Source organism: Carettochelys insculpta, chromosome 16 (genome assembly GCF_033958435.1).
Source record: "Carettochelys insculpta isolate YL-2023 chromosome 16, ASM3395843v1, whole genome shotgun sequence".
NCBI lineage: Eukaryota > Metazoa > Chordata > Testudines > Carettochelyidae > Carettochelys > Carettochelys insculpta.
In genome coordinates this window covers 8,321,016-8,333,377 of record NC_134152.1, presented here as the reverse complement: position 1 = coordinate 8,333,377, position 12,362 = coordinate 8,321,016, and the positions used below count along the sequence as shown (strand labels likewise).

General features: G+C 38.2%; 1 protein-coding gene across 18 annotated transcripts in view; it reads right to left on the bottom strand.

Moving 5' to 3' along the window:
• Positions 1 to 12,362, bottom strand: part of RBFOX1 (RNA binding fox-1 homolog 1) — a 1,793,461-nt gene that overhangs the window by 1,077,366 nt on the left and 703,733 nt on the right. The window contains exon 1 of one of the 18 annotated variants that reach the window (XM_075010530.1): positions 7,198 to 7,274. The exons of the other annotated variants lie outside the window; for them this stretch is intronic. The gene's annotated coding sequence lies outside the window, so the exon portion shown is untranslated. Of the gene's footprint in view, positions 1 to 7,197; positions 7,275 to 12,362 lie in introns of those variants that run through there. 18 annotated transcript variants of the gene reach the window in all.

Sequence of the window (12,362 nt, the reverse complement as noted above, 5' to 3'; positions counted from 1 at the left end):
TAGCAAGTTTAGTTTTCACTTTAAGTGTAAGATTGTGAATAAAAATCAAAAGAGTTTGCATTTAGATTGTGTGGTATAAATCACAGAACACCACATTAACCCCTGATGATAGCCTTCCCATTTGGCAACCATGCTGCAACCTGCAAAGCTTACACAGTAGCTATCACAATGACACACCAAATGCGCAAAAGAGCTATTTTCCCTTGAGGCCTATGAATTAAATTATGTGGATAGTGAAATATGGCAAGATCCCACTCTCTTCAACATTGAATAGAAACAACAAATCAAGACACAGCACACAAGACCTCCTTTGGGTGGGGAGTGTTTAAATATGGGACTTGATTTTTTTTCAGAATTATAACATCAAGCAGGATTTAATTAATTTTGATTCCTTGAGCATTATTTTTAAGTACAGTATTTCAGTATATGTAACTAGAAGGTGGCTTAATAGTAAGAAAGGTCACTTGGGCTACGTCTACACGTGCAGCCAACATCGAAATAGCTTATTTCGATGTTGCGACATCGAAATAGTCTATTTCGATGAATAACGTCTACACGTCCTCCAGGGCTGGCAACGTCGATGTTCAACTTCGACGTTGCTCAGCCCAACATCGAAATAGGCGCAGCGAGGGAACGTCTACACGTCAAAGTAGCACACATCGAAATAGGGATGCCAGGCACAGCTGCAGACAGGGTCACAGGGCGGACTCAACAGCCAGCCGCTCCCTTAAAGGGCCCCTCCCAGACACAGTTGCACTAAACAACACAAGATACACAGAGCTGACAACTGGTTGCAGACCCTGTGCCTGCAGCATAGATCCCCAGCTGCTGCAGAAGCAGCCAGAAGCCCTGGGCTAAGGGCTGCTGCCCACGGTGACCATAGAGCCCCACAGGGGCTGGAGAGAGAGCATCTCTCAACCCCCCAGCTGATGGACGCCATGGAGGACCCAGCAATTTCGACGTTGCGGGACGCGGATCGTCTACACGGTCCCTACTTCGATGTTGAACGTCGAAGTAGGGCACTATTCCTATCTCCTCATGAGGTTAGCGACTTCGACGTCTCGCCGCCTAACGTCGAAGTTGGTGCCGCTACTTCGAAGTAGCGTGCACGTGTAGACGCAGCTTTGCTGTCCTGTGCTCACAAAACAGAACTCAAGGCAAAACCAAATAAAAACAAACTAAAAGATCTTCATTCCCTGACCTGGATATAATAAACTACTAACTTCAATGGGATCAAGAACTCACCCAAAAAGTTTTCATTGAATAGCAGTGCAATGCAAAAAATTGATCTAAATTTGTAAGGAAACTCAAAAGTTAATATCTAAATTGGCAGACTGGTTGACCGGGACACATCTATGTATTTATAGTTTGAAAACCTTATGCTAATTCTCTCCCCACACACCAAGGGTTTTGCACGGGCATACATTACAGCAATATACTGAGTGCTCACTGTAGAATATTTTTACATGCAGTATTCAAATGTATCCGTTGTTTAAGCTAGTCTATCAGGTTAAAGATTCTAAACCTAACTCCTGCAAATTTACATATAGTTCACACATTTCACTTTACCTTGTATAAAATATGACTGCAGAACAGATGTAACTGATTAACTAGCTAATATTTTGAGTGTGCAGGTTAAATATATTAACTGGGACTCATTGCCTTATTGTTACAGAATTTCTCAGTAAGAATTAGTAAGTTATTTAGTAAATTACCTAGGATTCTATGATTCTATTCTATTATCAAAATCATGTGCAAATTATATGCCCTGCATGCTAGTAGTCAGAAATGAAACTACAGATATGTTGGGGCAGTATACAAATTTCTTGTGAGATGTAGGTTTGTTTGTTTTTTAATACACACACACACAAAAAAAAGTCTGAAGACAGTTCAGGTGCAGTTTTCACTAGCAAATCAATAGCATGAGATACTGCAGGGCAAATATGGATTCAGAATTCAGCCCTAGGATAAGCAAGTGCATCACCCATTGATTTCAATTGGATTTGTACTTGCTTATTCCAGAAAAACCTTTGTGGCCACTTTTCTTTAACAGAAGTGTTTCCTTTCTCCACCCTTTATAGAATGCCACCAATCTGTGGCAAAGACTAAGAGTTTGTAATCATCAGATGTTAAGGGCAAGGGCATCAAGCTTTTTGACCGCCAGTCCATGAGTGCAATCTCCCACTCATTGGTGACTACATCCACTCATGACCGCTCAGGAGTCAGACAACTTCAGTTTTTTCTACTGAGAGGCAGAGAGATTTGCAGAGTTATAGCCTTATTAGTCCCTGGATATTAGAGACACAATGTGGATGAAGCAATGTTTTTATTGGACTAATGTCTGTTGGTGAAAGAAGAGCCCTAATGAGGGAGTACAAGAGCTTGTCTGTTTCACAAACACAAGCTGGGACAGTAAAAGATAAAAGAGCAACTCCCACTATAACAATTGTTCCAGCACCCATGCCCAGGTCCACTCCCAAGTGTTCCTTCCACAGGCCAAGGCCAAATGAGGGAAGCAAATGCTGCCTCGGTGCTCACAGGCAACACAGAGGCTATGGAAAATGTGGTCACTCCTCTCCAATGCTGATTCTATTTTTTGGTGTGACCCTTATGAGAGTAGGTTCACTGACAGGGAGGGGCTAAGGTGACAGTTTTCCCAGCTCCTAGCTATTCAAAAGGGCTTGGGGTTCTGTGTCACTGCCACTGATACTGTGGTAGCCAGAGCCCTGGACCTTGTAAATCATTGCTGGAGCCCTGTGTGGGGTGCTCCAGGCTGTACTGAGGGCTGCTGGGGGTGGAAGGGAAGCTTGCTCCCAGCAGCACCGAGGGCTGGTTACCCCAGCTCTTCCACTCATGGCTGCGTCCCTTCCAGGAGCATAGAGCCCCCTACCCCCACGCCCAGGAGCCCAGCAAATCTGTCAGCTCCCTGTATGAGGCCCACCCTTAACTATCACATGATCAAATGTTGCCTCAAATACCACAAAAGTAGATGGGGTCGGCAGCCCATCATCCCTAATCATCCTTGCTGTGAGGCATGGGGACAACATGCTCAGTCAGTGGTCGGCTTCCTACTTCTTTCCAAAAGGAGATGGAAGTGAGAAAAAAAATCTACAATCAAATACTTCATTAAAGTCCCTGATGAGCAACTTCACATGTGAATATAACCTTTGCTGTTCTCGGTGAAAATGTTCTGTACTCTAATAAATCATTTCAGTGCAAACAACTCTGCCATATATCTCTGCCCCACTCTGCCAAAGAAACATGAAAATAAGTTTGAGAGGTGAAGGAAAGCCTTGGCAATAAGAGAAATCCATTCCGTGACTTGCAGGAATGCCAACAACATTTGAGATTTGTTTTGTAGGGTGTAAACAATTCCGTACGTCGTCTTAATGCCTGTTTCAGTGAGCACTTCAGCCCACATAGCTTCTGGTTTGGCAGCATTCATCTTCCTTTTAATTTAACCTCTTCCTCCTCCTCTTTGCTCTTGTAATTTCCTTTCAGATCTCAAAATTGATCATTATCTCCTGCTACCATCCAACCTTTCTGGAAACTGAAGACTGCCTCAGTGTTTTAAGTCACACATTCAAGAGAAGAAAACAGACTTTTGTTAAAAAAATAAGTTTTAAATATTAAGCCATTTGCTTCCAATGAGAAATGTTTTTAAAAACAAAAATGTACATTCTCTGTCCTCTAGTAACATTGTTATTTCATAGGAGGTTTTTAAGGTTGCTTTTCAAAATGAAATAAAGTATGAGAGGGGTAGCCGAGTTAGTCTGTATCTTCCAAAACAAGGAGTCCTGTGGCATCTTATAGACTAACAGATAATATGGAACATAAGCTTTCGTGGGCAAAGACCCACATTATCAGATACATTCATCGAGCACCAAGGCATGCATGCATCTGATGAAGCGGATCTTTGCCCACAAAAGCTTATGCTCCAAAATATGTGTTAGTCTACAAGGTGCCACAGGACTTCCTGTTGTCTTTAAAAACAAAATAAAATTAATGCTCACAAAATATTTTGCCCTGCGTTTCTCCCTCAGAACTGCCCTCCCCAATATACGTCTAATATATTAAATATATGTTAAGATCCTTTATCTCAAAATTGTGAACCAACACTACCTACAGTATAAAACACCTGTTTCTAACTTTATGGGTTGATGAAACATCCTACCGTAGACTTAAAAATGGTGCACCATTGAATATTGCCTGCAGCGTCATACAGACCTATATAAAGTTTTGGTGGGAAATTCCACATTGTTGAGGAAAGGAAAAAAAATATGGGCTTTTTTTTTTTTTTTTTTGTAAATAGCAAATTTTAGAAACTATTCAGAAATGAGGCTGTAGGCTCAGGAGAAATAGCTTAATGGACTGAGTGCAAAAAAGGTAGCCAAAGAATAAATATATTCATCACATTCTTCAACATTTTACATGATTCCACAACATGGAAATTTCCCTCTCCCCATTAAAAAATGATTAATTTAATAGCACATATAGATGTGAAAGAGTGCCCTTCCATAGATCAATCATAAAAATACTTGTTACATTTTTCTAAATAATTTTATGCAACTATTTTTCAAAATAGTCCATGTTTTTAGGATAATAAAACTGGACCAATTTGTATTATACATATTTTATATAAATAAGTAGAACTGATTAAATATATGATAAGTATTCTTTGAATAGGTTATAGGTTTTCAAAGTCAGAGCACAGATGAAAAGAGTTTGGAGGCTGTGAAGACACACAATGAAAGTATGAACCAAACTACTGCATTGAAAAGTTAGGGAAAAAAAAGAAGCCTAAATACTATTAAAACATTTGGTAAAATGTGCATCTGTTGATTTGCCGAGGATGCTCACTAACAGAAAGCCCAAGTACAAGTTCCCAAACCATCACAACACACAAAAGTGGACATAGACAGAAGGAAGGCCAGGGTTCGTATTTAGTGCTTACACTGTGAGGCTCATCTCTAAGTTAAATTGTTGTCCCTACTGCAGAACAAGAACACTGAAATATACATGCCCTGTTTAGTTCACATATTGCACTTGTAATGGACCCAGCCAACTATTCCAAGACTCTAAATAAGGAGGTGATACTGGTCCTTTCACAATGTTGCTTATGTTATTGAAAGTATATATTTTGAAATTTTTTAAATAAAACTTAAATAAAATAGTCAATCACATGCATTCTTGTGCTCCTAGAAATCTTCATATTGTTCTTCTAAGGAGGATTTTTTTTAAATTTCACAGCTCTGTGACGTTCAACAGAGAAAATATATATTTTAAAAAAGACAATTGTTATTTTCTGATCAAAACACTTCAAAATCTGGAATTTTTCAGGCCTCTTTAGTTTGCTTTTTTTCTGGTTTGCTTTCCTTTTAAATTCTATTTGGTAATTTGTTGAAAATGGAAAATTCTCTAAATTTTGACGTAATACCAGAAAATATTTTGAATTCTAAGAGCTAAGAATAAATAGATGACTTCCTTGCTTTAAAAATATGAAATTCAATTGTTTAGTTACTTACTTTTGAGGCACAAGCAGTTGATATATTTTTAAATTATGAAAGTTGTAAAAATGTCTTTACACTATTCCAGATAGTGCGCAGCAGAGGACCACAATCATTTTCAAAGTTCAGACCACATCTTAACAGATTTTCTTATAGAAACCTCTCTCTCCTCTTCATAATGACATACAGACATGTAATATCTATAACAATGGCTTACACGGAGAAATATTACTAAGAACGTGTTCTGTGAAGTCAGTTTGTCAGCAGGTATTAACTGCCATTTTTCTGGCCTGTGTATTTTTACAGTCTAATATAAACATTTTGTTCTTTCAGTGAACCAATTGAATCACACTGTATACTGTTCTTCTTTATGTTGCCTTGCAAACTTTCTGGTTTCTTTCAGCTAGAAACAGGATAAGTAAGAAAACCATAAAGCCAGTCAACTCACTGTCACCGACCAGCAAATGGTACACAGACTACAGCCTCAACTAAAAAACTTCGGGCTTTCTCAAAGTGTATTATTTTCACTACAGCAGCTTGTAAATTATGTTAGAATATAAGTGGTTCTCATAAGTGGTCAGGCAGAATTTTTTTCAGACACTGTTCTAAGACTGACAGTAGTAGGAAAAAGATGTTATATCACTATTATTTTCAGTACCTGGACCTGTTGCCTACTGGTGTTTGCTTATTTATAATAGCACTTATTATTGTCTTACCAAGTCCAAAACATCAGATGAGTACATTCTAATATGTCTTATAAAAGGGAGTGAAGTCAGGGAGTAGGAAGTGAGTAACTTTTATCCCAATAAAAATGCAACATACTGTAAAGAAATAGAGGTAAGATTTTGGGTAAAAAAACCACAGCAATTTGTGAATGCTGGCATACAAGTTTAACTAACCATTTAGTCTCCAATTCAGCAAAGACCTTAAACAGCTACTTAAGACTTTCCCCGAGTAAAACCTTGCTGCTGAGCTTATTGCATACCATTTTGAGTAGCCACTTTGAATTTAATGGACCAACTCAGAATAGCAAGTGTAACCCCCTATAGGTGGGCTCAAACCTGGGGTCACAGGAGTTTTAGTGTGTGAGTCTCTACAGTTTGAGCTGAAATTCAGCTGCTTCTCAGCTAAGGCTGCAGAGAAGACTCCTTTTTTCTCTGTAAGTGGTCTAGGTGCCACTGCAAGGAACAGCGAACCACAGCCAGTAGCTGTGCGGGTTACACAAGCACTTTGCTACATAGAGTTTAAAGAATTAAATTTATTTAACTACTAATGGCTATCATCATATTTTCTCTCCCTCATATTAATGTGGTAGCTCCAGTATGAATTATTGTTGCTATCTCCTAAGCAATTAACTCATGTCATCACTCTATAGCCTCCAATTTTAATTTATTCTTAATGAAAAGTAAGTAGCTGGAACCAATGTTCACATCTCAGTAAATACAAGGATGCATACCACGCTCAACTCTAATACTTCTATGGCAGTTAATAAATGTATTTTAACTGAAATAGGTTCATGAATCAAAAAGAAAAGTTATGATGTCATGAAACCAGACGCTGCTCTGTTTTCAAAAATAACTCTGGTATTCAAATCTCACATTAATATAATTGTAATAAGTAAATAAAATATTTATAATACTACAAACTGAAATAAATTAAACTGTAAGTTCAAACTGTTGTTTTAGCTTACTTCTTATTGCTTCTTTTTGTTTCTTTTCAAGTTATCTTATGAGAGCTTCTTTCCTTAACACAGGTAGGAGATCCTCTCAAGTATGTTTCTTTCCTGACATATGTTATTTCACTTATGGAGAAATGAGAACATTTATCCTGCAAGTAGTAAAAATGTATATTTATGTTAGTTTTAACCTGATCTCTATTCTGCCGCTCAAGCACTGATATTACTGCCTGCACTAAAATTGGAATTTGGGGAAGCTAACTCTGAGGGTCGGAGGAGGGTGTTAAATATAGACTCAAGCCAGATTTGGGCAATGTGTGAGCCAGTCAGCATTCCTCCAAGGAATATCCAATGTAAAAATGTGAAAATTAAATCTGAAGGCTTGAGTACAAGGTGCAAAATGAAAAGCTCCCCTCGTGTTTTCTCATCATCTTCAAATTCCTTGTTAAAAATTTATCATACCTACCAGTTATGAATATCAAGTAGTATCAAAATGCATGAGATTAAAACATCAAGGTCCACAGCTTGAACAGACTGTCAGCCCAAGAAACTGGATTTATTTTTTTCCAAAATAACATGTGAATTTTCCATTATGCGAGTCTATTTTTTTTAATCTGACAGGAATAGTAAACAGATCTTCAAGGTCTAAGGCCCTTTAGAGAGATACATATCATAAATGGCATACAGTGGCCTTTGTAACAGCAGCATCTGTGCTTAAAAAAATTATAAAACAAAACACCTTAAACCCATTTTAATATATAAAATGGATAATTGTCAGCCCTCAGCTTGGAGAGAAGGTATTTCCTTTTGCCCAGCATCACAGGACGTGTTAAATGTGCATGTCCTTTTGCTATTCCCCTGACAAAAGCCTTCTCTGGCACACAAAGTCTGTTTTCGCTTACATCCTCATTGAATTAAGTTTTAACATATTCTTTAAACATTATGTAAACTCATGTCAGGGAGATTTCCAGTTTAAGAATTATTATATATACACTAAGGACAGAATTTACATAATTGTGTATGAACAAAACTAAGTTTTAAAGCTATTTAGTCATTTCTCTGCTCAATGTTTCAAGGGCTGAATTATTTAGATATCTATCTTTACGAGACAGATAAGCTTCCTGACTCAGATTTTTAAAGATGCTTAAAAGTTGTCACAATACTTAACTGATTTAGCAGACTAAAATTCTTTTTAAGAGTGTCTTAGGAACTTAGGAGTCTAAACCCCACAACTGACCTATAATGCATCAGTTCCTTTTGAAAAAAGTATCTGCAGCATCCTAAATCACTTAGGTCCTGCAATGCTGAGTGATGAGGTACCTAAATACCTTTTATAAACCTGCATCAAATCCCTTAAATCCATGCAATTTTCCCTGCCTAAAACATGAGACTCTGTTGCACAGCAATAAAGAAAGATTACAAATTTACAGATAATTTTCAGACTACTAAAATAAAAATCTGGGAAAAAGAAGGATTTAATCACTGGAAACATTTGTTTTAGCTTGCCTTTTCCATTATCTCAATAATACCAAATTACTTCTCCCTCCCACCACTTGACTGAAAGTAGTATCAATATGCATAGTTAATTTTTTTCCCTAATACTAATGAAGGCTATATGTATCTTGGTGAAGAGCGCTTGCCTTCACCAGAATATCTGAAGATGGGCCATAATTACCTTGTCTGTGACTGTGACAAAACTGTACAACGACGTTAGAAGCAAGATGAAGACCAAGGGACAGGGTAAGCCCTTTGATGAAAGGGAGGGGGTGAGTATAAGAGAAAAAGTGCTAAATACCTATGTTTCAATTTATACCAAAAATTTAGTAGTGATCAAATGTTTAACTTCGTAAAGCCCAGTGAAAATGAAGTTTGATCTAAGGATAAAATATGGAAAGGACAAGTTAAAACTAATTAAATATTGTAGCTTGTATTTCATTAGGCCTTACCAACTTGGAGATATCTAACTTATTTAAGGAGCTATGTGATGAGATCTGAGACATTCATGATTATCTTTGAAAATTCAAACCTAGAGAAATTGTATATATATATATAGACACTATACATATATATGTACCGTTCTTGGAAAAATAATGGCATAAATAATTAGGCAATCAATTCACAAACAGAGAAGAGAAGTAACAGTTCACAATTTTTTGTCAAAGCATGTCAAACCAACCTAACAGCTTTCATTCACATGATAACATGCCTGATGGAAGGGGGAACAGGAAGATGTGGCATATCTCAACTTTAGTAAGGCTTTCACAAGACTATCTCAAAAATAAATAGGGAAACATAGCCTAGATTGGCTCCTATGAGGTGAGTGCATAATTGGTTGGAAATCATTCCCAGGGAGTAATTATCAATTGTTCATAGTCAAGCTGGATGGGCATAAAGAGTAGGATCCTTAAGGGACTGGTCCTGGGTCCAGTTTTGTTCAATATCTTTATAACTGGTTTAGATAATGACCTAGAGAATACATTTATAAAGTTAGTGGACAACATCAAGTTAGCAGGGGTTATAAATGCTTTAGATAGGATTAAAATTCAAAATAGCCTGGGCAAACTGGAGAAAAGGGTCTGAAATAAATAGGATGAAATTTCTAGAAAAATGCAAAGTATTGCACTTAGGAAGGATCAATCAAATACATACATTAAATATGAGAGATGACTACCTAAGAAGTACCTCAGAAAGAGATCTGGGAGTTATAGTGGATCACAAGATAAACATGAGTCAACAGTGCAACAGAGTAGCCAAAAAAAAAAAAAAAAGCGCAAACACTTTTGGGTTGTATTACCGGGAGAGTAGTAACCAAGAGACAAGATGTAATTCTTTCCTTCTAATCTACACTGATAAAGCCTCAGATGAAGTATTGTGCTTAGTTTAGGACACCACATGGCCAGAAAGAGGCAAACACATTTGAGACATTTCAGGGGAGAGGGAAAAAAATCATTAAAGAACTAGAAAATGAGACCTATTTGGAAATATTGAAGAAAAAAAAGGGGGAGAGGGGCTTTGCTTAGCCCTGAGAACAAAAGGTTGATGGGGCATGTAACAGTTTTAAGTACACAAAAGGCTGTTGCGAGACGGATAATAAGCAGGGCTAAAGCAAGAAGCAATAGGCTTCAATTGCAGTAGTGGAGGTTTATGTTGGACACTGGGAAAAACTTCTTCAGCTAGTTTAGCAATTGAAGAAATTGCCTAATGAGATTGTGGAAATGTTTTCAGAGGTTTTTGTTTGTCTGTTTTAAGAACAGGTGAGAAACACCTGCCAGAAATGGTCTAGTTGTTACTTAGTTGTGGCTTAAACATAGAGGACTGGATTAGATAATTTACTGAGATCCCTTCCAGTTCTATACCTCTATCATTCTATGGTATATGATGGTGCAAAGTGACCTTACATTATTGAAATGAAAGTAAATTTTTCTGCAACTTACATGGAAGCAGCTATGATAGTTCAGGGCAGCCATACCTTTGTTTCCCCTCAATGGTCCACCAAAAACACCTACTCTCAGGCTGCTAGCTCCTCAACCATCACCTTTGTTGGGCAGAAATGTCTCTTCCCATCGCAACTACATTATACACAGGCTGCCCAACTCCCAGCCTACTCTGTGAATTGCCCAACAAATTCAGATGGCCTAAACAGGTATCCCTTACTTTTCTCCTTGAGGACAGTAAAAAAAAATACAACTGTCATAATGATTATGCAGCTCCTTCTTTTACTTTAAGCCCTTTCTGAAAGTAAAAGGATTGTAGAGAAAACATTAAAAAAGAGCCTATGTATACGTTCTTAAGCTTACCAGAGATCATGTCTTAATTCCAACAAGGGCTCTGCCCAGTAGACAGGCCTACAAACCCCACCAAGGGGTCAACATGTTCATAACAACTCCCAACAAACATCCCCATGAATTTGTTTATCACTCTTGCAAGCTGTTTGGGCCTTTTGGTCCTGAGAATAGATAAGCAAATTGACAAATTTACAAATTTACCCTCTCTCCTGACCAAAACTTTGAAGATCAGTACCCCTCCTCCCAAGTATTTTCCTGGTTACCTAACCAAAAACTGTTCATTTTTGTCTCATTTTGTTGCTTAAGTGTTCTTTGAAGTTTCTAATAGTTCCCAAAGTTTCCATAAATCACATCCACTCCCACAATAACATATGGACATTTGCATTTTTAATTGAATGAGCTGCTAAGATGCTTAATTCCGTAAGAGTACCTTAATTCATTAACATGCGTCTAGAACATTTCAGAAACCTGCCATACTTCTCACAGCAGGAACAGGCCCTTTCAATTTACATAAGCATTTCCATAGAGTTAACTTAGACTTAAGGAAAATATAAGACAGCCAAATCATATCGCTTTCCCTGGCCCGATGGAAATTGCAAGCAAGTGATGTGAGAGCGCTTCAGAAACTTGCTCTCAAAGGAAATATTGCAAAAACATCCTATCTTCACCAACACAGGTTTTGCTCTGATGGCATTAGCAGTGTTGGGTGCCAGGACGAAAGGACTGCAGGCTGGTGTCAGTATTTTAAGCACTGTGCCAGTTAACCCTTCTCAGAACAGGTCTAATCACCATAGCGCTTGATGCGCCAGCCATGGCCAGCAACCTGGCTCCATTATTGATACCAGCAGTACTAGCACAGGTGCAGTTGGAGCTATTGTGGCAAGGAGTGAGCAAGTAGAGACCAAAGTCCTGAGGTAAGTGTGTGTGTGGGTGGGGGAGAGGAAACAAAAAGGAGGAGGGTGCAACAGAGGAGGCTTCCTGATTCATATGGAGAAAGTAGGGAAATTGTCCAGTTATTTTAGTTCCCTGTTCACAAATGCAAGTAGCATGGAAATGAACAAGAAGAATTAGAAATCCTGGGTCCATTAAGGAACTATGACGTGACTGGAGTAACAAAAACTTGGCAGGGTAATTCACATGGCTAGAGCCCTGTCATGGATGGCTATAAACTGTTCAGGAAGGACAAACACGGGAGAAAAGGTGGGGGAGTTGAAGAAACGGATATCTATCTGGATATGTAGACATGATCTGGATGATGAATTGGATTGTACCCACTGCATGTCCAGAGATGGCATAAAGCAGGGGTAAGAGGTGGGTATGCTGGAGGATTGGGATAGGGTCTAGAGTGACCTCGACAAATTTGGAGGATTGGGCCAAAACAAATCTGATGAGGTT